The 27,672-nt window shown below is 38.0% G+C and overlaps 1 protein-coding gene across 1 annotated transcript in view; it reads right to left on the reverse strand.

Moving 5' to 3' along the window:
- LOC150083765 (tyrosine-protein phosphatase non-receptor type 13-like) overlaps positions 1 to 17,520 on the reverse strand; it is a 478,105-nt gene extending 460,585 nt beyond the window's left edge. Inside the window, exon 1 of the mRNA XM_090378206.1 lies at positions 17,443 to 17,520. The gene's annotated coding sequence lies outside the window, so the exon portion shown is untranslated. The remainder of the gene's footprint in view (positions 1 to 17,442) is intronic.
- Between the last annotated feature and the right edge of the window lie 10,152 nt (positions 17,521 to 27,672).

Here is a 27,672-nt window from a genome sequence, read left to right on the forward strand (position 1 = left end):
ACGTGAAGAATTATTAAGGTTTGAAAATGGCAGAAGGTTATCAAATTGTAGCAAGATACTTAATGATTTTGTAATAACAGAGAGCAAAGTGGAAGAGAAATTGTTGAAGTTAAACGTAATAAAAGCACCTGGGGTGGATGGGATCTATCCAGTTATATTAAAGGAGACGGCAAAGCAACTAAGCAAACCCTTAGCCATAATTATGAGAGCATCCTTGGACTCAGGGGAGGTTCCCATGGACTGGAGATGTGCAAATGTATCCCCATTTCACAAAGGGGGATCGAAGGGTGACACGAGTAATTACAGACCAGTTAGTTTAACTTCTGTTCTGGGTAAAATAATGGAGTCGCTGGTTAAAGATGCATTGCAGGATCATCTAGACAAGACTGCAGCAATAATTCAGACACAGCATGGGTTTGTTAAGGGAAAGTCTTGTCTGACAAATTTGATAGGATATTACGATGTGGTTACAAAGGAACTGGATGCGAAAAATAATTTTGATATCATATATTTGGATTTCAGGAAAGCTTTTGACACTGTTGCGCATGGAAGACTATTGTACAAATTGGAGCAGAATGGTATTAAGGGTAAGTTGCTACAATGGATAAAAGGATGGTTAAGTGCTAGATGACAGAGGGTGGAAATCAATGGGTGCTGCTCTTCTTGGACTAATGTTATTAGTGGAGTCCCACAGGGTTCGGTGTTAGGTCCACTGTTGTTTTGTATATTTATCAATGATATTGATGAAGGTATATCAGGCTTAATGTCGAAGTTTGCAGATGATACAAAGGTTGGCAGGGTTGTTAATGACAGTAATGGCAGTGTGCTACTGCAACAGGATCTAGATAATTTGGGCAGATGGGCTAAGAAGTCGCAACTGAAGTTTAACCTTGACAAATGCAAAGTACTACATATGGGTAGAAGTAACCCCAGAGAAACGTACCAACTGTGTGGTACTACACTTAAGGTGGTAGAAAATGAAAAAGACCTGGGAGAAATTGTGCAGTCAGATATGAAGTTTTCTGAGCAATGCAGACAGGCTACCAGGGCAGGTCATGGGGTTTTGTCAATGATATACAGGGTGTTTCAGTTAAACGTTTCAGAACTTCTAAGAGGGGTAGGGTACATCCTGACAACTCGAAATCATATAGCAATGTGGGGTCGGAAATGCTTTCCTGAAGCGGTGTTGTACACAGAAGCACCATAAAGAAAAGAGACCGTAAGTGAGAAATCGTTTTAATAATAAAAGAAGCAAAAGGTACATGGATTAAAGTAAGTGTTCGAAGTTTCTTCCACGGGCTACAATGCACGCCTCACATCTCTGACGCATGGACATCCGAACATTCTGGAATACTCCAGGCGAATTTCGAATTTCTTCGGCAGCTACTGCGATTCTTGCAACCAGCTCCTCAGCATTGTCAACAGGGGTGTCATAAACTAGCGATTTCATATGATCCCAGAAATAAAAATCAAGACATGATAGGTCGGGTGACCGAGCAGGCCAACGCACGGGACCACCACGTCCGATCCACTGTTGACCAAATGTGACATCCAGGTAGTTACGAACATCTCCACTATAATGGGCAGGGGCTCCATCGTGTTGGAACCACATTGTCTGTTGCGTCGATGCAGAAATCTGTTCATCTCTCAATACTTGCTGCAGAAAGATCAAGTAGATAGGTCCGGTTAGACGACACGGTAACAGGTAAGGTCAGATGAGGTGATCTCGCAAGTCAACGCACGGGACGTGGTGGTCCCGTGCGTTGGCCTGCTCGGTCACCCGACCTATCATGTCTTGATTTTTATTTCTGGGGTCATATGAAATCGCTAGTTTATGACACCCCTGTTGACAATGCTGAGGAGCTGGTTGCAAGAATCGCAGTAGCTACCGAAGAAATTCGAAATTCGCCTGGAGTATTCCAGAATGTTCGGATGTCCATGCGTCGGAGATGTGAGGCGTGCATTGTAGCCCGTGGAAGAAACTTCGAACACTTACTTTAATCCATGTACCTTTTGCTCCTTTTCATGTATTATTAAAACGATTTCTCACTTACGGTCTCTTTTCTTTATGGTGCTTCTGTGTACAACACCGCTTCAGGAAAGCATTTCCGACCGCACATTGCTATATGATTTCGAGTTGTCAGGATGTACCCTACCCCTCTTAGAAGTTCTGAAACGTTTAACTGAAACACCCTGTATAGGAATTTTGCTAGCAGGGAAAAGGAGGTGATTATCCCTCTGTATAAGGCAAAGGTCAGGCCACGGCTTGAGTACTGCGTACAGGTCTGGAGGCCTCGTTTTAGGAAGGATGTAGATTTACTTGAGCGTGTACAGAGAAGGGCAACAAGATTGGTGAGGGGAATGAAGGGATCCTCTTACCAAGAGAGGCTTAAGTTCTGCAAATTGCAGTGGCTGGAGACTAGGCACCTGCACGGTGATCTGATTGAGGTATATAAGGCCTTGAATGGGTTGAGCACGCTGAATTCTGATGGGATCCTTCCACTTGTTCAGATTACGAATCTAAGGGGGCATAAATTCAAATTAAGAAAAGACAGATGTAGAATAGATGTGCGGAAATTTTCCTTTAGCCAGCGGGTGGTTAATTGCTGGAACAAACTTCCATCTGTCGTTGTGGAAGTTGATAGGTTGAATAAATTTAAGGAGGAACTGGACAGGCATTTGGAGGGAATGGTATGATTTTTTTTTTGGCTGATGCTGCATAAGCTCATACATTTGCTTTCTTGCATCACATGCCACTACTACTACTATTTCACTCCACACTTGTTGGAACCATTTTTTACGCACAATAACTATAACAGTCTCCTTATTAACAATAAATTTTAATATATTTTTATAATTCCTATAATTGGTTTAGTAATAAGGACATTTATTTGCCAAATTCTGCTTATCCAGTGACCTGCCTTAACAGATATGTCATTGATACTACCAACTCTTAGGTGTTTACATAAAAACTCAAATATACTTATAGATTTCTAATCCCTAGTGAGAATAAACAAATACTGAATATGCTAGTACTCATCTTAAAATATCCAACAACTGTTGGATTGGTCTGTTCCACCAGGTCAGATAAACTGTTTGACTTTAGTACTCCACACTAGTTAAGTCAGCCACCAGTAAACTGCAGTTGTCTAAGAATATACAGAAATCCAGTTGTAATTTCCATGCAGTTAATTTAAGTTCAGAAGACATCTACAGATTTCTGTATCAGAGAAACAGTATGACCAAGTCTACCTTCTTGACTTCAGGCAAGTAGCTGTTCCTTGGTCGGTGGTATACAGATATATGAAAATGTACTTAGTTTCCCTTTTTGTTGATCACTCCTCAAACTTTACCTCCCTGCATTAATCATCTTAGACAAGCTAATTATTCTGCTTCTCTGTAGAATGACTGCAATTCCTGTAGACTGGACTGTACCAGCTCCTGTGGATTTTACTTCACTCTACAGGTCGCGTTTTCCCACTATATAGCATTAGCAGACACATCTGATGCAAGAAAGTAAGCAAGAAAGCATCAGCCAAAAAAAAAACAAAGCTCCTATTTCACCGCTCTGTTCGTTCCAAATACCTGTCCAGCTCAGCCTTAAATTTATTTAGGCTATCAACTTCCACAACAAAGGATGGAAGTCTGTTCCACCAACCAACTACCTGCTGGCTAAAGGCAAACTTCCGCACATCTATCCTACATCTCTCTTTCCTCAATTTGCATTTCTTCCCTCTCAGGTGATTATTCTGAGCAAGAGGAAGAATCCCATCAGCACTGAGCATGCTCAAACCATTCACGACTTTATATACCTCAATCAGATCACCTCGTAGGTACCTAGTCTCCAGAGACTGTAATTTGCAAAACTTAAGCCTTTCTTCTTAAGAGCAAACCTTTGTTCCATTCACTAATCTTGTTGCACTTCTCTATACTAGTTCCAACAGCTCTACATCCTTCTTAAAATGAAGCCTCCAGACCTGTATACAGTACTCAAGGTGTGGCCTTGAGTACTGTATGTAACTCATAACCTTGAGTAACACTGCTAGAAAAATTCCTGTATATCACTGACGGTTGGCATGAGCTACTCTTGCAGACCATCTGCACTGCACAGAAAACTTCATATCTGCCAGCATAATTACCCACAGGTCCTTTTTGTTCTCTACCACTGTCAGTATAGTGCAACAGAGTTGATATGTTACTCTGGAGTTACTGCTTCCCATATGTAGAACTTAACATTTGTCAATGGTAAACTTCATTTGCCACCTCTCAGCCCATCTGCTCAACTTTTCTAGATCCTGTTGCAGCAGCATACTGTCAGTAGTGTCCTTAATAACCCCGCCAACTTTCGTATCGTCTACAAACTTGGACGTTAAGCTTGATATGCCATCATCAATATCATTTATAAATACAGAAAACAACAATGGACCCAACACTGAACCCTGAGGGACTCCACTAATAACATTAGCCCACGATGAGCAGTGTCCATTGATTAACACAGTCTTCTCCCACTCAACCATCCCTTTATCCATAGCAGCAATTTGCCTCCAATGCCACACTGCTCCAATTTGTTCAGCAGTCTTCCATGTGCAACAGTATCAAAAGCCTTTCTAAGATCCAAATATATATGATATCAAAGTTATTCCCTGTATCTACTTCCTTCGTGACCACATCATAGTATCCAATCAAATTGGTCAGGCAACACTTTCCCTTAACAAAGCCATGCTATGTCCGAGCTATACCTGAAGTCTTGTCTAGATGATCCTGCAGTGGTTCTTAATTTTCCTGGAACAGAAGTTAAACTAACAGGTCTACAATTACTTGTGTCACCCTTTATTCCTCCTTTGTGAATTGGGGTCATATTTGCACATCCCCAGTCCATGGGTACCTCTCCTCTGTCCAATGAAGCTCTCATAATTATGGATAAGGGTTTGCTTACTTCCTTTGCTGCCTCCTTTAATTTAACTGGATAGATCTCATTGACCCCGGGTGCCTTTTTTATGTTTATCTTCAACAATTTCTCTTCTACTTTTGTCTCAGTTATTACAAAATCATCTAGCTCACTGCCAGAGTTTAACTCACCTCTGGCATTCCCCTCCCTGAATAACTCCTCATGTGTGAATGTAGATGCAAAATAGTTATTTAGTTTGTTAGCCACCTGAGCAGGATCATCAACAGTTGAACCGTCAATATCCAGTTGATCAATCTGATTCATCCCTTTCCTTCTAGAGTTTACATAGGTAAAGAACTCTGTTGTTTTGCCTTGCATCCTTTACCAAAGATTTCTCATAATCTGCCTTTGCCTGCCTAATCTCCTTTGTGAATTGGTTACAGACCAGCTTATATCTATCATAGGCTTCCATGTCACCCATTAATTTATATGTATCCCATGCATTTTTCTTCTCTGCCATATGTCTCATTAGTTCATCTGACATCCATTTAGGCCTAAATCTTGAACAATATTTCTTTGTTGGTATGACAGGCCTAGTAGTAGCTTCCAACATTAATTCTTTGAATGCTTCTCATTTTGAATTTGCTGTTGGTAACATCATCAGTTGGTGCCACAGTATAGAATTTAAATACTGTCTCAGACCACCGTAGTCACCTTTACAAAAGCAAAAACCGTTCCCTTTACCCCTGACGGTAGTTATCTCTTTGAGTACATCCCACTTCAGCCCACTGTGATCACTATCACCTAGTGGTTGCTTTATTTGCAGATTTTGAATGCATGAAGAATTACTAGTGATAATCAGATCAAGAGTATTACTCTCTCTAGTTGCCTCCCAAACATGCTCATGTAGAAAACAATCATCCAATTAATCCACAAAAGCCTTGCTAACGTGTGAGTGACCAACGCACAAATTCCAGTAAATATCTGGGAAATTAAAATCCCCCATTATAAGAAACTCTGATTTACTGGCCCACTATTTCCCTGTACAGTTTCTTATTATACTCACCAGAGTCAACAGTGTATAACACACTTCTACTCTCAATTTTGATCTCCCAATGCTTATGTCACACCTGACTCGACACTGCCCTGTCCAGCGATGTTGAATGGCTTCACTTCCTTGGATTTTATGTGTTTCTTAACTAATAGCATAACCCCTTCTCCCTCTTCTATCCTGTCTATCCTTCTTGTACACATTGTACATCCCAAATTCCAGTTCTGCATTCCTTATATCAGTGTGACACCACATCTCTGATATCCCAACAATAACTGCCTTTGATGTTTTGAGCAATACCTCAAATTCATCAAATTTATTTACCAAACTCGTGGCATTGGTGTACACGCAAGTATATATGCACCTGTTCCTATTGTTAGCTACTGTAACACAACCCATGTGTTTACTTGTACCGCAATGACTCCCTGCAGTCTCTGAAATATGCATCTTGTTTTCTAGGCTGCTGCTCATTCCAATAGAAGCAGTGCAAGAATCACTTTCACCTCTGCCAGTGGCTACTGTTAATCTATTAGTCCTTGTTTCCCCCCAAGCTAGCAGTTTTCCGATTAACCTAACACTGCCACGATAGCATCAGCAAATATTTTTGCAATCTTTCTATTTACGTGTATCTCATCCCTGTAGAAGCAGTCTCTCCTGTTAACAAGTACAGACCAGGCTGAAAAAAATTTTACCCCTTGAGCCTTGCACAATCTTTCTAGGGCCGAATTGATCGACAAGGCTCTCATCATATACTCCTTCCTATCGTGTCTAGGCAGAATTGCAGACACTTTCAAATTCAACCTTAATTCATGGCTTTTTTCAACAGTGACCTGCACTTGTTAAGTAATTCCATCGGTATCATACTCTTAATATCATTATGCCAACATGTACAACACTTTTGTGCTCTTAAAAGATGATATCCGCTCTACAACGTCATCAACCTTTGCCCCATGTTCTCCGTTTCCCTGACAACAGAATCACCAACAACTACTAGTTGCTATGGGACCAGCGCATCCACCTTGGGGGTTGCTGCTGTGTTGCATGATGATCAAGTGCAAGCTCTGGTGTTGATGAGGGCAGCTTAGAGCTTGATGGGTCCCTCAATTTAGATCCTTCAAGGGCATCCACCCTGTCCTTCAAGCTCTCATATAGGCCCATATCGAAGCTGAGTTGTCACCTGATTTCCTCACACTCCTTACATCGCACACTTGGCCATATCATGTCCTGTACCTGATTGCTCTACAAACATCAAGCAAGCAGTGCATTTTAAAAGACTGTGATTCAGAGGGCAACTGCCTCACTTAGTTCTTCCCTGAGCTACAGCACTCCATTTAGCTTGAGCCCTTTGCTTTGCTGCTCTGGTCTGAGTCATGATTTCGATTCAATTTCAAAATTTCAATTTCAGTACAAAATTATAACCCGAAACTTGTATCCCAATGCAGTTATAACACTATATATCTATATATTTTTTTCAGTATCGAGTATTATCTTCGAGTTCCAGTGCTTTTTCTGTAAAAAAAAAAAAAAATAGGTTCTGGTACTCATTCTTTGCTATCAATTAAAAGGATATGAAAAGTACTCTAAATTTTTTTTTTCTGATATTGTTAATTTAGTAATAATGTTTTTAGAATAAGAACAACAAATTAAGTATATTAACACAGTTTATTAAGCATAAATTTATTATTCAAGTATATAAAAAAATAAGTAAAATGTGAGTAAAATAAGTAAAAAATAATTTCATAATAAAGTTTTTGTAGAATATTCCAAATTTTTATTAAGTTCTCATCTGACACCCTATGCCAGGGGTCGGCAACCTTTTTTGAGTGAAGAGCCATTTTTGATCTAATTAAAAAAAAAGAGAGAGGGAATCCGAAGAGACGCACCTCAGCTCAAGCTGGGAGGACGGCGGGCAAAAGTTTTTTAAGAAATGGAAGAGTGGGAAGGTGTTTATTAAAAAAATATATATTTTGAAATATTATTTATTAATACTGAAAAAACGTAACAAACATCCAATTAGGTACGAATTGGATGTTTGTTACGAAACATGCTGAGCTTTAAACATGCTCGCATTGTTCAGACGACGGTTACTTGATTTATTTTTAATATAGTCCATGTTCAAAAATATTTGCTCACAGAAATATGTCGAACCAAAAACAGAGAAGTCCAAATGCAAATATTTTCAAATTTATATATGGGTCCGGTAAGCTACTCCACGCATCGAACACAATTTGGTCTGCATTTTAAACTCATCTATTGCCGTCCTTTTGCTTCTCCAAATCCTCAAATTCAAGTTTCAGGGCATTTTATTTGCACTCCATATGTCCTTGATTTTTAAGTCCTCTTAACTCCATTTCAAATTGTGCTTCATGTGAGCTGTAAAGGTAAAGACGGCAGTTACGTGTTAAAAGAGCTGTATGCGGCTCATGAGTTGCAGGTTGTCGACCCCTGTCCTATGCCGACTTCTTTTCTTCCTCTTTATGTGTCTGTTGCTGAATGACGTTTCCGAAGCAGCCATGAATCGACATAATTTGCTGGATCGAAGCAGATCAGTGGCAGGCCTACAATTTTAAGAAACAGTAGTGAAGAAACTGTTTTTGTAATCAACGAAGGGCTGGTTGGGGATCAGATTCATTTGAAAATCCTCGTTCACATTCACTCGATGAAATTGGTATCGTATTCCAAGCGTTCATCAAATTCTTCAATTCTTGCGAAACCTTCTTGTCAATTAGGTATCCCCGAAATCCACGAATTGCATCTCTTTCATTTAACTGTAACCTAATTGACAATTTTCTAACTTCGCTTTCACCAAATTACAACAATTCATGTTTAGAAGGATTATACCTTTGTTGTCAGTCTCTCATCATCGGTATTGTCACTAGTTTTTAAATTTGAATTTTTTTCTTTTATTTTCTTTTTGAAACTGTCCAAAATGTCGGTGTCATTCAGATATTCAGGTACTGTGACCACAGAAAAATGTGGATAACGTACTTCTGTGAAACAACAGATGATTATTTGTCGGGGTAAAAGAAAATCACTTTTCTAATTCTCAAACGGGGCGCTTACAGTTGATTCACAGAGGTGTCCAACCTACCGGCCATGAGGAAAGTGAATGAAAACAGCATTTTAAATTTTGTTATTTATGAAAAAAAAATTCTCATTAAATGTTTTGTTCAGTAAATGTAATTGTGTATTGTATTTAATAAAATTTTCGAATATTTTCTTTGAATATGGCCACTGTACGGGGAAAAGGCTGGACCGACTGCAGTAGAAAATGGGCCAGAGCCCATTGGGAATACACCTTCATCTGCTCACTCGACTAGTGCGACTCCTCCACATGTGGGACAGGTGGTCGGATAGGTTTTACCAGGTACCACTAAGTTGTAGAATGCTCTCTTAATTCGCACAGCAGGACTAATTGCCTAAATTGCCTGAAGGCCAAAAATGCGAAAAGTGCATACCGAGTTAATTCTCTCCTAATCTGTTCTTTATATGACAATTTTCTTCGCTCAACAGAAAGTATTTTAAATGAAACTTCTAAGGGGAAGTCAAAATAATTCGCTATAAAAGGAATTCGTTAAACAGAGGTTCGACTGAGCAATTTAGAATTATAAAAATGGTTAGTTTTACACAGAATTTCATCTTAACAATAGACAGTAAAAAATGCAAATTTAGTTAAATAATTTTAAGCTTATTTGAATAGTAGGTGAACATGTGGAAAAATTTACGGAATATTACAAATTTCGAAGTGCAGTGCATCCAAATTTCACAGGTCACTGTTAATAAAGGTGTCGGTGCACAGTACCATTGCGTACCGTCCCAAAAAAAAGCACTGTCGAGTTCCATTATATAACTTCCGTATCAAGTTATGTATTAATTAATTATGTTATGTTTATAAAATCTAAGTCACTATATGTATTTAGTTAAAAAGTACAATTTAATTGACAATGAAGTTTAACAAGATTAATAAATTTTACTGATTAATTGATAGTATTATATACTATACTAAGCTAACGCTTTCTAGTACAGGATATAATGTTGTATTGTATAACAATGGCGGCAAGTTACGAACGGTAAATCTATGAACGCTTAAGTATTAATTAACTTCCAAAATCTCGCTGTCTCAATTCAGAATAAACCAAGGATCTTGACTAGGTCTATAAGCTACTTATAGCAAATAATTTAATATAAAAATTAGTCAACAAAGGGGCTAAATATGTATAAAAAACTCCCCGTTCGTCGGATCTGCAAAACTTGTAAAACACCTGGATTGGATACCCTTACCAATACTAATAATCAAATCTCAAATAGTCAAATCTCTAAGTTAAAATTTAAACTAAGTATTGTAACTAGGAATATAAAGCTACTCTAGAAAATAAGTTAATATGCCAATTTAAGTTAAAAAAAAATATATATATAATCTATACCACTAACAATTAACCATTCTCTCCATTGGAATTATCAGAAGCAGCCTTTATGGCAACAGTGATCACTAACAGCAGTAAAGAGAGCTTGTTTGTTGTTTGTTTGTTATTTGGTTTTTAGGAGCATTAGCAACTAAGGCCATATTGCTCCGGGAATATGCGGTGATCATTCCCTTGACCTTTCCGCATCCTCCGTATTTGGTGGTGACGGGCTCGAACCCCGGTCTAATCAAGAAGCGCGTGCTACGCACTGCTGCTCCTTCCCACCTGGCTACGGAGGCGCCCAGTAAAGAGAGCATAGAGGGCAAAAATTGGGGTCATAAAATAGGCTTAGAGAGAGACACTCGCCTGTTTCAACCTCCTCTTTTAAAGGCCACCCTACTCCGCCAATCTCAATTCTTAATTTTTGCAAAATCAGTGACATGCGCAATATTTTTGATGTCATAACACCTTTAGTGGCACCTAGCAAATTTTTTGGACTTAAGTAAACCCAAATGGCAACGAAAATGCGAGACGGAAATGACGACACTTCATAAATGATGCTAAATCAGTCACTAATGTTGATTCAGTAGAATAAGTAGCGGGCAAGAGCATAAAACGTTACATCGTTCATAATTTCGGTTCTAGCTGTTTGATTTTAAAATTTTAAATGGTTTTGATTTTCATCAAAGATGTTTGCACATAAAATAAAACATCTTTTGTGCATACAGGCTAAACAGTTTTTTTTACCTCACAATTCGAAAAATGCCTTGGACTCTGATTGAGCCCACATCCAAAAAGTCACTATTAGAGAACCTTTCTATTTCAGTTTCTATTGCTCAGACTTATAGTTGGCTTGTTTCCAAATCTCCAGGTTCATTTTCTGCTTACATCAAAGCGTGCAACAATTGTAAAGCAGTTATTAATCAGTCCCAACTAGATTTCGAACAGGCTAAAGAATAGAAAACTTGCTTCTTTTCCAAATGGTAGCCGGGAATTCTGGTCTCTTACTAAAGCTACTAGCCACAACTTTTGCCCATCTCTGTTCCCACCTCTGTCAAAACCAGATGGTTCTATTTCTGCTGCATGCCTTTTCTACAGATACTTCCATGAGCACTGTTCTTCTGATTTGGCTCATATTTCCCCCTTTCTCTTCCAAAGCAGTCTGAACATGTGCTCCAAGTAGTCAAAATCCTTTCATTGCCCAACTCACAGAACCAACTTTTCTTCTTCCTCGTTTATTCATTCAAGTTCCGTTTTCTGGAACAACCTTCCTTCATATATATTTCCTGAAAATTACAATCGATAGAAGTTAAAGTCTTATGTTAACTAATATTTTCTTTCTTCATTTCAACTTCAACCCACGCACAGTACTAATTACTACAGGTTCTAATACCTCTCATGCCTGGTACAATTTATAGTTCTCACATTGTAACATGAGCTGGTAAATGTAAAGAGTTAATACCACAATTATTAGCATTAGGAGAGGTATATGATGCAAGAAAGCAAGCTTAGCAACATCAGCAACAAAAAAAAAAAAAAACCCTCACATTTCATCCCTCCATTCATTCCAAATGCCTGTTCAGCTCAGCCGTAAATTTATTTAGACCATCAACTACCAGAACAAAAGATGGCAGTCTGTTCCACCAATCAACTACCCGCTAGCTAAAGGCAAATTTCCGCACATCTATTCTACAACTGTCTTTCTTCAATTGGAATCTATGACCCCACCCCTCATTTTCTTAATCTGAGCAAGAGGAAGAATCCAATCATAATTCAGCTTGATCATCTCATTCAAGGCCTTATACACCTCAATCAGATCACATCGGAGGTGCCTACTCTCCAGGCACTGCAATTTGTGAAATTTAAACCCTTCTTGGTAAGAGCACCCCTTTGTTCCCCCTCACCAATCTTGTTACCTTTCTTTCTACTTGTTCTAGCAACTCGACATCCTTCCCATTATGAGACCTCCAGACCTGTACACAGTACTCTAGGTGTGGCCTGACCATTGTATAACGAGATAATCACTTCACTGTCCCTGCTAGCAAAATTGCTATATATCATTGACAAGGCTCTATGACCTGCCCTGGCAGCCCGTCTGCACTGCTCAACGAACTTCATATTTGACTACACCTTTTTCACTTTCCTGAGTGTAGTACCACAGTTTCTTTTGGTTTATACCTACCCGTATGCAGTACTTTGCATTTGTCAATGTTAAACTTCAATTGCCACTTCACAGCCCATTTTCCCAACTTATCTAGATCCAGTTAGAGTAGCATACTGTCTTTACTGTCGTTAACAACCATGCCAACCTTTGTATCATCTGCAAACTTGGACATTAAGCCTGATATACCTTCATCAATATCACTGATAAATATACAAAACAACAAAGAGCTCAACATCGAACCCTGGGGAACTCCACTAATAACATTTGTCCACAAAGAGCAGTGTCCATTGATAACCACTCTCTGTAGTCTCCCACCCAACCATCCCTTTATCCATTGTAACAACTTACCCTTAATGACATACCTCTCCAATTTGTACAGCAGTCTTCTATGCAACAGTATCAAAAGCTTTCCTGAAATCCAAGTATATGATATTAAAATTATTTTTGGCATTCAGTCCCTTTGTGAACATATCATAGTATCCAATCAAATTGGTCAGACAAGACCTCCATTTAACAAATCCATGCTGTCTTAACTATTAATGCAGTCTTGTCTAGATGATCTTGCAATGCTTCTTTAACCAGTGATTCCATTATTTTCCACAGAACACGAGTTAAACTAACAGGTCTATTGTTACATGTGTCACCTTTTGTGAATTGGTGATACATTTGCATACTTCCAGTCCATGGGAACTTCCCCCTGAGTCCAAGGAAGCTCATAATTATGGCTAAGGGTTTGCTTAATTTTTTGCTGCCTCCTTTTATATAAATGGATAGATCCTGTCCACCCCAGATGCCTTTTTTATGTTTAACTTCAACAATTTCTCGTCCACTTTGCTCTCAATTATTACAAAATCACTTAGTTCCCTGTTATAGTTTGATAAACTTCTGGCACTCCCCTCATTGAATAACTCCCCATGTGTGAATGTAGAGGCAAAATACTTATTCAGTTTATCAGCTACCTGAGCATGATCATCAACAGTGAACCCATCTATGTTAAGTGGTCCAATCTGATTCATCCCTTTCCCTCTAGAGTTTACATAAGTACAGTCAGTCCTCGTATAACACGTGTTTACATTACACGAATTCGATCATACACAATTTATAAATAGGGAAACGATGTCATATATAACACGAACCGAATTCGCTTATGCACGATTCGCTTTTGTGTTTACAAGAAATGGCAGTCGAATGCAGAATCACCCCAACCAAACGCAACACGATAGGAATGTAGAGAAGATTCTGAAAATGTATTTATGTTTCTTATATCAGTGAAGGGGAAACACATTTCCTCATAATAACGTAAAAACCAACACAATTCCAGCTATTGGTATAATCGCAAATGCAATTAGATCGCGTTTAGTACCAGTTTATAACAGATTCCACTGGCAGAAACGCAACTGGAAATTGTTTTTATTGTTTTATGATAGTAACTCCCAGAAATGTGCTTTAGTAAAATGTGAGGTGTTAATAGTGTATCTCTGCCTTTACGGTGTTGTTTATTCAGTTGCTACATGCGCGCAGCTTTGTTTATATGTATCAAGCGTGCCTCCTCATTTTGTAATTGTGCTTTATTCCCTAAAAATGAGTAAAATACTTAAAAGGTGTGAAAAGGAGGCGTCCTGGTGAAGACACTGCAGATTCAGAGAGAAAAAGAAAAGCAATATCGATAAACAGAGGCGGACTGGGTCAAAAATTCTTACCCGGGAAAATTTATAGTGGTCTCATACTATGGTTTATGGCCAAAATCACAGCGGCCCACTGGGGTTTTCCCGGTAAGGCTTATGGCCAGTCCGCCTCTGTTGATAGAGAAAAAATATGAAATTGTGAAACGCTTTGAGCGAAATGAAAGACCATGTGATACTGCACGTGCTACAGACCTAAATGAGGCAACGCCGAGAATTACAAAGAATGCAGAGAAAATAAAAACAACTTTCATGATAGGAACAACTCAAAGTGTAATTAAAATCCATTAGATTAAGACACAAAGAATTGGAAGAGATGGAACGGCTGTCATCTGTTTGGATAGAAAATCAAACAAAAAACAAGTTTGCTTACGATAGAAGCAAAAGCATTAGCAATATTTTATTACGTAATAATCGTAATTAAATACTTACGTATTTTATTACGTAATAATCGTAATTAAATACTTACGTATTTTATTACGATTATTTATTGTGTTTGGGTTATTATTGTGTTATTATTGTGTTTTTTTTATTGTGTTAATGTTTTGGTTACAAATGGGTGTTCAATCTTGGGTGGTCGGCACCTAACCCTATTTTTCCCATAGGGCCTGTTGTTCATATTGCACGAGGGTTTCTAGGAACACAACTATCGTGCTATACGAGGACTGACTGTATAGAAGTCTTTGGTGTTTTTCTTTGCATCCTTTGACTAAGATTTCTCGTAATCTGCTTTGCCTGCCTAACCTCCCTTGTGACTGGTTTATATCTGCCATAAGTTTCTGTGTCACCTGATACTTTATATGCATCTGATACATTTTCCTTCTCTGCAACGAGCCTCACTAATTCCTCTGACATCCATTTCGGCCTAAATCTTGAACAGTATTTCTTATTTGGAATGAAAAGACTAGTAGCCTCCAAAAGTTCTGAAGGCTTCCCATTTAAAACTGAACGGTGGCAACATCATCAGTTGATGTTGCCATCATCCCACTGTATGGAATTTAAGAATTGTCTGACACCTCTGCAGTCACCTTTACAAAAGAAAAAGCCCTTCCCTTTAGCCTTGATGGTAGTTACAATTTTAAGTAATTCCCACATCAGTACATTGTGATCACTGTCATCCAGTGGGTCCTTTATCTGCAAATTCTTAATGCATAAATAATCACTGCTGCTATTCAGATCAAGAGTATTACTCCCTCTGGTTGCCTCTCGAACATATTGCTGTAGAAAACAGTCATCCAATAAATCCACAAAAGTCTTACTAATGTGCAAGTGACCAACCCACAAGTTCCAGTCAACATCTGGAAAGTTAAAATTCCCCATTAGAAGACATTCTGATTTACTTGGCCACTATTTCTCTAGACAACTGCTCATTATACTCATCAGATTCATTAGACCTATAACACACACACACTCATTTTTGCATTCCCAGTGCTTATTTCCCACCAAACAGACTCATACAGATAAATAGCAGTAAAACTGATGCTTCCACAGGATGTTGGAGCATTAGTTTTAACCGCCTTGTTATTCAATATCTTGTTTCAGTTTCATCAGTTTTTTGCATACTACCTGTCAGAATAACATTCTGGTCGTTTCTATTAACATAGGATACTTTTATGACATCTTCCTAAAATGCAAATGCACTGGGGTTAGCTTATTTATAGGTTCATGGCCACAAACTCTATCAGAATTTCTCTAATTTTTGATGAAAATTCTCATACAGGAAAGTGGTGAACTTTGAGAAGCTTCTGGATAGTGAAAAACATGTCACTATGATGAAAAACAGTGTTTCACTACACAAACTATACTTTGCTGGACACAATGGAGTAAAGTAAATAAAAAATATGTCTACTCTCTCATGGCCATTTGGCTTTCACAAATCAAAAAAGGCGCATTATAGCCAAAGTAGCTTATGCACCATCAAACTCCCGTATCAACAACAACAAATCAAAAAACAGTATTAAAAAAAAAAAAAAAACATACAAGACTAAAGATACTATTAGCAAGGTACAATAAGAATCAACTACCAATCCCCCAATCAGTGAGTCGGTATTAAAATTTGTCTGCTGGAACTGTCAGAGGACAGGATGCTACTGCTGAGTTAACAAAAGTTTTTTTTGAGAGGTCCTGAGAGGGAACAGTTTTTGTTGGAGAAAAAAAAAAAAAAAAGGCGAAAAATATAGAAATAAACTGCTAAGACTTTGAACTTTTTTTGTTGGATGTTATCTGATTTCAGGCAATGTAACACCATACTCTATCATTATAATGAAATAGAAAGCAGGCTGTGATAAGTCAAATTGACAATTCACATAGATTTATATCACATAGATATAAATACTATATAAGGACTCACATAGATTTATGTCATATTACTGCAAATATACCAGAAAAAAAAAAAAAAAAAATCCACCACAAAAAATTTATGGAGTAGAATCGTTCGGCTACATAAAATTTTTGCCCTTCCTAATCATCTGTTACAATAAATTTTGCAATTATGTTAAACTTATTCCGATTAATAACTTGACTATTAGGGGGTCGAAAAATAAAAACATTTAATTCGACACTAGAAAGTTTAGTTTTCAGTTAAATGTTTATTAATCTGCTTTATAACCGGAACCACATTACCGAAAAAAAAAAAAAAAAAAGAAGAGCAAACCTTTAGTAAACTTCTCGGCGACATTCTAATTCATCACAGCAAGCATGTGACACCGTTTTGTTTTTTTAATTCATTATGACCGTGACCCGTCGGCTATCCTTCAAAACCCCCTGGGTGGCCACGACCCACTTCATTGCCTAACATGCACTCTGTCTTACTATAAGTATAGTTCGATAATTAAGTGGCAACCCTGTGGATGATGGAAAAATAACAGTCCATAAATAAAATAAAAAAAAATCAAAATGAACGATTTAGATACTTTGTATAAAACCTACACAAATACCAGTAAAACCTATACAAATAAACTAACGCATTTCATTATTCTATAATAGTGAACAACTCCTATTTCACTTCGATAATAAACAACTTTTCGGTGTTTAACGTATATAATAAAATGTTTATTTTTAATATATTTTTGGCATTACGATTAAATTTCTCAGTTACACATACCCACAATTCACTTACAAGCGTTTTACATGCGGTTAGAAAGTTTCCGCAGAATGGAATAACCATAAAAAAGTGAGCTCAAAGACTAAACAAAGTTCACACATTGCTAAACATTATGGACTAAGCGAGTTCATTACATTAAACGTTGACAAACCTGACTATTTCACGGGAGCGTAATCAAATGATAGCATCATCTCTTTACATCCACTTCTCCGATACATCTGTCAAACGCCATGTTACCGGCAGCATGGCGCCATCTGTGAATGAAAACTTGTGTGAAATTCTACTAAGCATAGGAAAGTTGTAAATAAACACTAAAAACAGCGATGTGCTTTTTTAGCATTAGCATTATTAGAGAATATGTTGCAAGAAAGCAAGCTTATGCAGCAACAGCCAAAAAATAAAAATAAAAACTCCCATTTCACCCCTCCATTCGTTCAAAATGCCTGTCCAGTTCAGCCTTAAATTTATTAGCATTAGCATTAGCAGAGGCATATGATGCAAGAAAGCAAGCTTATGCAGCATCAGAAATACATGTCCAGCTGAGCCTTAAATTTATTTAGGCTATCAACTTCCACAACAAGAGATGGAAGTTTGTTCCACCAACCAACTACCCGCTGAATAAAGGCAAATTTTCGCATATCTATCCTAAATCTGTCTTCCCTCAATTTGAATTTATGCCCATTCAAGTCATTATTCTGAGCAAGAGGAAGACTCCCATCAGCATTCAGCATGCTCAAACCATTCAAGGCTTTATACACCTCTATCAGATCACCTCGTCGGTGTCTAGTCTACAGACACTGTAATTTGCAAAACTTAAGCCTTTCTTCGTAAGAGCAACTCTTTGATCCATTCACTAATTTTGTTGCCCTTCTCTGTACTCGTTCCAGCAGCTCTACATCCTTCTTGAAATGAGGCCTCCAGATCTGTATACAGTACTCAAGGTGTGGCCTGACCATTGCCTTATACAAGGGAATAATCACCTCCTTATTCCTGCTAGAAAAATTCCTGTATATCATTGATATGACACCATGAGCTACTCTTGCAGCTCGTCTGTACTGCTCAGAGAACTTCATATCTGCCTGCACAATTACCCCCAGGTCCCTTTCATTCTCTACCACTGTCAGTGTATACCACAGAGTTCATACGTTGCTCTGGCGCTACTGTTTCCCATATGTAGGACTTTACATTTGTCAAGGTTAAACTTCATTTCCACCTCTCAGCCCATCTGCTCAACCTTTCCAGATCTTGTTGCAGCAGCATAGCGTCAGTAATGTCCTTAACAACCCTGCCAACCTTTGTATCGTCTGTAAACTTGGACATTAAGCTTGATATACAATATCATATATAAATATAGAAAACAATAATGGACCCAACACTGAACCCTGAGGGACTCCACTAATATAACATTAGTCCACGATGAGAAGTGTCCATTGATTACCACACTGCCTTCTACCCCTCAACTGTCCGTTTATCCAAAGCAGCAATTTGCCTACAATGACACACTGCTCCAATTTGTGCAGCAGTCTTCCATGTGTAACAGTATCAAAAGCCTTTCTAAGATCCAAATATATAATATCAAAGTCATTCCCTGCATCCAGTTCTTTTGTGACTGCATCATAGTATCCAATCAAATTGGGCAGGCAACACTTTCCCTTAACAAAACAATGATGTGTCCGAGCTAAAACTGAAGTCTTGTCTAGATGATCCTGCAGAGCTTCTTTAACAGTGCTTCCAATAATTTTCATGGAACAGAAGTTAAACTCACAGGTCTATAATTACTTCTGTCAGCCTTTGATCCTGCTTTGGGAATTGGTGTCATATTTGCACATCTCGAGCCTATCGGTATCTCCCCTGAGTCCAACGAAGCTCTCATAATTATGGCTAAGGATCTGCTTACTTCCATTGCTGCCTCCTTTAATAAAACTGGATAGATCCCCTCCACCGCGGGTGCCTTCCTTTTTTGTGTTTATCCTCAAAAATATCTCCTAAACTTTCGTATCAGTTATTACAAAACCATCTTGCTCACTGCCAGAGTTTACTTTACCTCTGGCATTCCCCTTCCTGAATAACTCCTCATGTGTGAATGCAGATGCAAAATACTCGTTTAGTTTGTTAGCCACCTGAGCAGGATCCTCAACTGTTGAACCATCAATATCCTGTGGACCAATCTGATTAATCCCTTTCCTTCTAGAATTAACATAGGTAAAGAACTCTTTTCTGTTTTTCTTTGCAACCGTTGCCAAGGATTTCTCATGTTCTGCCTTTGCCTGCCTAATCTCCTTTGTGACTTGGTTACAGACCGACTTATATCTATAAGAGGCTTCCATGTCACCCATTAATTTATATGTGTCAATGCATTTTTCTTCTCTGCCATATGTCTCATTAGTTCATCTGATATCCATTTAGGCCTAAACCTTGAACAATATTTCTTAGTTGGTATGAAAAGCCTAGTAGCATCCAACATAAGTTCTTTGAATGCTTCCCAATTTGAATTTGCTGTTGGTAACATCATTGGTTCGTTCCACTGTATAGAATTTAAATACAGTCTCAGACCATAGTAGTCGCTTTTACGAAAGCAAAAACTCTTCCCATTATCCCCGATGGTAGTTGCCTCTTTGAGTAAATCTCATTTCAGCACACTGTGATCACTGCCACCTAGTGGTTCTTTTATCTGCACATTCTTAATGCATGAAGAATCACTCAGCTCAAGAGTATTACTCCCTCTAGTTGCATCCCGAACATGCTGATGTAGAAAACAATCATCCAATAAATCCACAAAAGCCTTGCTAACGTGTGAGTGACCAACCCACAAATTCCAGTAAATATCTGGGAAATTAAAATCCCCCATTATAAGAAACTCTGATTTACTGGCCCACTATTTCCCTGTACAGTTTCTTATTATACTCATCAGATTCAACAGTGTATAACACACTTCTACGCTCAATTTTGATCTCCCAATACTTATGTCACACCTAACTGACTCGACACTGCACTGTCCAGCGATGTCCACTGGCTTCACTTCCTTGGATTTTATGTATTTCTTAACTAATAGCATAACCCCTTCTCCCTCTTCCTATCCTGTCTATCCTTCTTGTACACATTGTACACCCCAAATTCCAGTTCTGCATTCCTTATATCAGTGTGACACCACATCTCTGATATCCCAACAATAACTGCCTTTGATGTTTTGAGCAATACCTCAAATTCATCAAATTTATTTACCAAACTCGTGGCATTGGTGTACACGCAAGTATACATGCACCTATTCCTATTCTTAGCTACTGTAACACAACCCATGTGTTTACTTGTACCGCAATGACTCCCAGCAGTCTCTGAAATATCCTATATCTTGTTTTCTAGGCTGCTGCTCATTCCAATAGAAGCAGTGCAAGAATCACTTTCACCTCTGCCAGTGGCTACTGTTAATCTATTAGTCCTTGTTTCCCCCCAAGCTAGCAGTTTTCCGATCCACCTAACACTGCCTCGATAGCATCAGCAAATATTCTTGCAAATATTATTTAGGCTATCAACTTCCACGACAAAAGATGGAAGTCTGTGCCCCCTCAGGTTCTCAATCTCAGCAACAGGAAGAATCCCATCAACCCATTCAATGCCTTATATACCTCAATCAGATCACCTCGCAGATTCCTACTCTCCAGGCGCCACAATTTGCAGAACTTTTGCCTTTATTGGTAAGAGTACCCCTTTGTTCCCTTCACCAATCTTGTTGCCATTCTTTGTACTCTGAGCTTAACTGTTTTTAGCAGCGACAGTGAGGCGATTATCCCGTTTAAAAGGGAAAGATCAGGCCACACCTAGAGTACTGTGTACAGGTCTGGAGGCCTCATTTTGGAAGGATGTAGCCAGACCTGTACACAGTACACTAGGTGTGGTCTGACCATTGTCTTGTTTATCGGGATAACCACCTCCCTGTCTCTTCTAGCAAAATTCCTATATATCATTGACAAAAATCCGTGACCAGCCCTGGTAGCCCGTCTGCACTGCTCAGCAAACTTTATAGTTGACTCCAGGTCTTTTTCGCTTTCCACTTCGCTGAGTATAGTAGTACACATTTGGTACGTTTCTCTTCGGTTATTGCTACCCATATGCATTAATTTGCATTTGTCAATGTTAAACTTCAGTTGCCACTTCTCAGCCCATTTGCCCAACTTATCTAGATACGGTTGGAGTAGCATATTGTCTTTAGTATCTTTAACAACACTGCCAACCTTTGCAGCATCTAAAAACTTGGACATTAAACCTAATATACCGTCATCAATTTCTTTGATAAATATACAAAACAACAATGGGCCCAACACCAAACCCTGGGGAACTGCACTAATAACATTTGTCCACAAAGAGCAGTGTCGATTGATTACCACTCTCTGTCGTCTCCCACTCAACCATCCCTTTATCTATTGTAGCAGCTTACTCTTAATGCCATAGATATACAATTTGTACAGCAATCTTTCATGTGCAACAGTATTAAAAGCTTTCCTGAAATACAAGTATATGATATCAAAATTATTTTTGACATTCAGTTCCTGTGTGACCACATCATAGTATCCAATCAAATTGGTCAGACAAGACCTCCCTTTAACAAATTCATGCTGTTTCTTAACTATTACTGCAGTCTTGTCTAGATGATCCTGCAATGCTTCTTTAACCAGTGATTCCATTATTTTCCCCTGAACACAAGTTAAACTAACAGGTCTATAGTTACTTGTGTCACCTTTTGAACTCCCTTTGTGGATTACTGATACATTTGCAAATCTCCAGTCCATGGAGGCCTCCCTTGAGTCAAAGGAAGCTCTCATAATTATGGTTAAGGGTTTGGTTACTTCCTCTGCTACCTCCTTAAATATAACTGGGAAGATCCTGTCCACCCTAAGTGTCTTTTTTATGTTTAACTTCAACAATTTCTTCTCCACTTTGCTCTCATTTATTACAAAATCACTAAGCTCCCTGTTAGAGTTTGATAAACTTCTGGCATTCCTCTCATTGAATAACTCCTCGTGTGTGAATGTAGATGCAAAATATTCATTCAGTTTATCAGCTGCCTTAGCATGATTATCAATAGTCAATCCATCTATGTTAAGTGGTCCATTCTGATTCATCCCTTTCCTTCTAGAGTTTACATAAGTAAAGAAGTCTTTGGTGTTTTTCTTTATATTCTTTGCCAAAGATTTCTCCTCATTTGCCTTCGCCTGCCTAACCTCCTTTGTGACTCGATTACAGACTAGTTTATATCTGCCATAGGCTTCTGTGTCACCTGATACTTTATATGCATCCCTCGATATGCATCCATGACCCTCATTAGTTCATCATTTTACTCTTGCTTTCCCTATAACACAGCGAATCTATCAGAAAATGTCATCCAAAATACCATGGTAATTTTTTTTCAACATGGCTAATCTACATTTTATTACCCAAAATACCATGCTAATTTTCATTTCAACCCGGTTGTTCTACATTTAATTAAAATGCATATCGTATTTATCACATTTAATTACATTGCATATCGTATTTATTACATTTCCGTTAGTTCACTATAGTACAAAAGTAATATCCATTAGACTTACCTCACCAGCCGGCAAGTGATGCAGTGAATAGTGTGGAATGATATTTTAAAACTCAGTCATAAATCGCGTGTTGTATTAGCCTTAGCTGCTCCAAGATTTACTAATATCCTACATCTACTAATGCCATATAATGATAAGATAAGATAATTAGGAAATAGTTGAAATAAGTCTTATCATTATCTTGTATAATGTACATACCTCATTATGCAAATATGTTTGGATGTAAGATAGGGAGGTTAAAAATTTCGTGGCCCGAATATGATGGAGTCTGATAACATGTACTTTTACAACATAATCCTTTTTTGTAGTTAATACATTTTTGCCACCGATGCTACAACGCATTCATTCAAGCTGCGAAGAAAATTCTCTTATATCTCCAGGTTGTTGTATGGTTTTCGGAACATCAGCGACTAAGGCCATGTTGCTTCGGGTATGTTGTCTGTAAATTGCGCGTGTTCTGAGGTCGATTTTCCGTTTGCTGGGCAAAAAACTCGACTTTCTGCTGGAAAAAATCATGCCAACCTCGCCTGAGACCGACTAATTTTTTTTTTTTTTTTATGAATCACAATAAACAGCAAAAAGCCTTACATTTGTGAAAAACAGTTTGAAATATAATAATAACATATAAATATAAAAGTAATACAAATAAACTTCAGTAAAGTTAAACTATAAAGAATTAATAAAAAAACATGAATGGGCTAAAACAACAGTTTGTGGTATTCATTTTTAACACTAGTTTTGTTAGTAAAAATATCAAATTTATTTTCATTTAACAATGCAGCTATTCTGTTGAAAAATTCAAATTCAAGATGATTTGTCCTAATTTTGGAAATGTGAAATAATTTATTTTTCCTCAAAGGCGGACAATTGAAGTTAATACATGATAGTAGCAAAGGAGCATCTATTTTGCCTTGAATAATCGAATGTAGAAGGAAGCAGTCAAACTTTTCCTTCTAACACTTAATATGGGAAGGTTAAAAATTTTACACCAATCTTTATATTTAAACATAAAATAGTCTAAATCTGATTTATAAACTAAGAATCTGATGAGAGATTTTGGAACCCTTTCGAGCGTATTAATATTATTTATACCAAAAGGGGTCCACACTTGTGTACTCCACAATTGGACGAATATATGATGTATAAGCAAGTTTTGGGACATCGGGGCCAACAAAGTCAAAACAAGCCCTTTTGATTAAGCCAAGTAATTTAGAGGCTTTGTCAGTTGCTTTATTAATATGAATTAGGTAAGATTACTAGTTCTTAAAATTCCTATATCTTTTATTTCATGAGTTCTATTAATACGCAAAGTTTCTAAAGTGTAATCGTAATTGTAAGTGTAATGCAGCTACGTTGTGAAAAAGGCACATAAAAATTCCTCCCATCATCGTCGGGACTCGAACTCAGGTCTTTTCCACCAGGTGTGCGGAGGACGGCGATACTTCCAGCTGTGCTACTCACGACGGCAGACCTCCAGGAATGTATCCAATTCAGCAACAACGTGACTGTCTGTGAGAAAATGGATGCCAGCCAGGTATTTTTAAAATTAGGAAATAGTTGAAAGTCCGATGTGCTAGATTTGATGATCATGGGGAAAAAATCCAAAATTTCAAATTCGAACTCATGCAGTGCAACCTCAGCAATGATAGACCTCTAGGAAGTGCATTGTCCTTGTAGAATAAGACTCCGTTACTGAGTTTACCTCATCGTTTGCCTTTGATGTTTCACGAAAAGTCTCATGAGGTCTACATAATATGTTCCTCTAACTGTCTGGCCTTTCTGGAGGCAATTCATTAGCAACACTTCATCAACATTCTGGTGAATGTTGATGAAGTGTTGCTAATGAATTGGTGAATCTGATGAGTATAATGAGCAATTGTGCAGAGAAATAGAGTGGGCCGGCAAATCAGAATCTCTTATAATGGGAGATTTTAACTTTCCAGATATTGACTGAAACTTGTGGGTTGGTCATTCGCACATTAGCAAGACTTTTGTGGATTTATTGAATGATTGTTTTCTACAGGAACATGTTCGAGAGGCAACCAGAGGGTGTAATACTCTTGATCTGATTATCAGCAGTGATTATTCATGCATTTAAAATTTGCAGGTAAAGGAACCACTTGGTGACAGTGATCATAAGGTACTGATGTGGGAATTACTTAAAGATGTAACTACCATCAAAGCTAAAGGGAACGGCTTTTGCTTTTTGTAAAGGTGACGGCAGGGGTCTCAGACAATTTTTAAATTCCTTACAATGGGATCGACTGATGATGTTGCCAACGTTCAATTCTAAATGGGAAGCCTTCAGGACTTAATTTTGTAGGCTACTAGTCTTTTCATTCCAACTAAGGAATACTGTTCAAGGTTTAGGCCTAAATGGATATCAGAGGAATTAATGAGGCTCATTGCAGAGAAGGAAAATGTATGGGATGCATATAAAGCATCAGGTGAAATAGAAACCTATGGCAGATATAAACCAGTCTCTAATCAAGTCACTAAGGAAGTTAGGCAGGCAAAGGCAGATTACAAGAAATCCTTGGCAAAGGATTCAAAAAAAAACAGCAAAGAATTCTTTACTTGTGTAAACTTTAGAAGTAAAGGGATGAATCAGATTGGACCACTTAACATAGATGGGCTGACTACTGATGATCATGCTAAGGTATCTGATAAACTGAAGAGTATTTTGCATCTACATTCACACATAATGAGTTATTCAATGAGGGGTGTGCCAGAAGTTTATCAAACTCTAACAGAGAGCTAAATGATTTTGTAATAACTGAGAGCAAAGTGGAAGAGAAATTGTTGAAGTTGAACATAATAAAAGGCACCTGGGGTGGACGGGATTTATCCAGTTATATTAAATTTATCCAGTTATATTAAGCAAACCATTAGCCATAATTATGATAGTTTCCTTGGACTCAGGGGAGGTTCCCATGGACTGGAGGTGGGCAAATGTATCACCAATCCACAAAGTCGTTTCAAAAGGTGACACATGCAACTATAGACCTGTTAGTTTAACAAGTGTTCTGGGGAAAATAATGGAGTCACTGGTTAAAGAAGTATTGCAGAATCATTTAGAAAAGATTGCAGTAATAATTACGACACAGCATGGATTTGTTAAATGGAGGTCTTTTCTGACCAATTTGATTGGATACTGTGATGTGGTCAGAAAGGAACTGGATAAAAAATAATTTGATATCATATACTTGGATTTGAGAAAAGCTTTTGATACTGTTGCACATGAAGACTGCTGTTACAAATTGGAGAAGTATGGCATTAAGGGTAAGTTGCTACAATGGATAAAGGGAAGGTTGAGTGGGACAGGACAGAGAGTGGTAATCAATGGACACTGCTTTTCGTGGACAAATGTTATTAGTGGAGTTCTCCATGGTTTGGTGTTGGGCCTATTGTTTTGTATATTTATCAATGATATTGTTGAAGGTATATATCAGGTTTAATGCCGAAGTTTGCAGATGATACAAAGGTTGGCAGGGTTATTAACGAGAGTAAGGACGGTATGCATCTCCGACTGGATTTTAGTTGGATTTTACGTAAATCTGGGAATTGCCCCCATTCTTTTGCAGCACTCGCAACTGTGCTCGCTGGTTTGATTGAATCAAAAAAGAAATGTTGATGTGAATAGAATTATTTATTGTATTTATTCAATTTTTTATCTCAGGAAAAATTACAAAAGCATGCAATTCAAAAAATTTTCAAAATTATAAAATTACAAAAAAAGAGAGAAAACAGGCATAACGTCAGTAATTTTTACCTCTCGAGAATCGTTGCCAGAATCAACGTCTTCAGCTGATCGGTACGCCGCTGCGTAGGTTGAGGACTGTGGAGATTTTGAAGTGGTCGGCCGCTGGACGTTACGAAAGAACATATTAATGGATGACTGGATTGTGGCTTTTTCCTTTCATCGTATATTTCTTTGTAGCAAGGAAGCATATCATTCAACCCTCTGTTTACTTTAAAGAATTTTTCGTTGTCCTGGATCCATCTCAAATCTCGCCCTGCCGATGCAATTTCACGAAATGCCATTGCCATCTTTCTGGCGATGAAGCATCTCAGCTGCTCATTTGGTTCATCTTGAGGTTCGTCAGCATTTTATTCTTTCGCTATTGCTGCCTGTAAGTCAATATGTTATTCGTTAGATAATTCCTTCTCTTCTTCCTCTATTAAGTTTTCCACGTCTTATTAACTTTTCAACCTCCAACTGAATAGCTCTGCAACCTTTACAATCTTATGCGGTAATCTCTTCATATGATTCATTTTTTTTAAACCCTTCGAAGCGTTTTACATGGCTTGGGCATATTTTGTTCCATGCGCCGTTTAAACAACTTTTAGTAATTTTCTCCCAGGCTTTATTAATATTTAAGATGACGTGGTAAATATTATAAGATTTCCAAAAGTCTCTTAACGTAAAATTTTTCTCATCGTCTACTGCAAACAATGCCTGAGCAAATGTTGTGCGTAAATAGTACGCTTTTAAATTCGAAATAACACCCTGATCCATAGGTTGGAGCAGTGAAGTCGTGTTTGGCAGTAGAAATATGACTCTCGTGTTCGAATTGAAGTCATCTAGATGGGTAGGATGTCCAGGAGCATTATCTAATAGAAGAAAAATATTGAAAAGAACGTCGTTGTCTTTACAATATTTTTCAACCTCAGGAATGAAGCAGCATTTAAACCAATCCTCAAAGAGAGATATTGTTATCCATGCTCTCTAGTTCGATAGGAAATGCACCGGTATAGTGGCTTTATTGATGTCCGTAAATGAACGAGGATTTCGGGAG

This window comes from Mastigoproctus giganteus, chromosome 7, assembly GCF_048544385.1.
Source record: "Mastigoproctus giganteus isolate SK-2022 chromosome 7, ASM4854438v1, whole genome shotgun sequence".
In the NCBI taxonomy this organism is placed as follows: Eukaryota; Metazoa; Arthropoda; class Arachnida; order Uropygi; family Thelyphonidae; genus Mastigoproctus; species Mastigoproctus giganteus.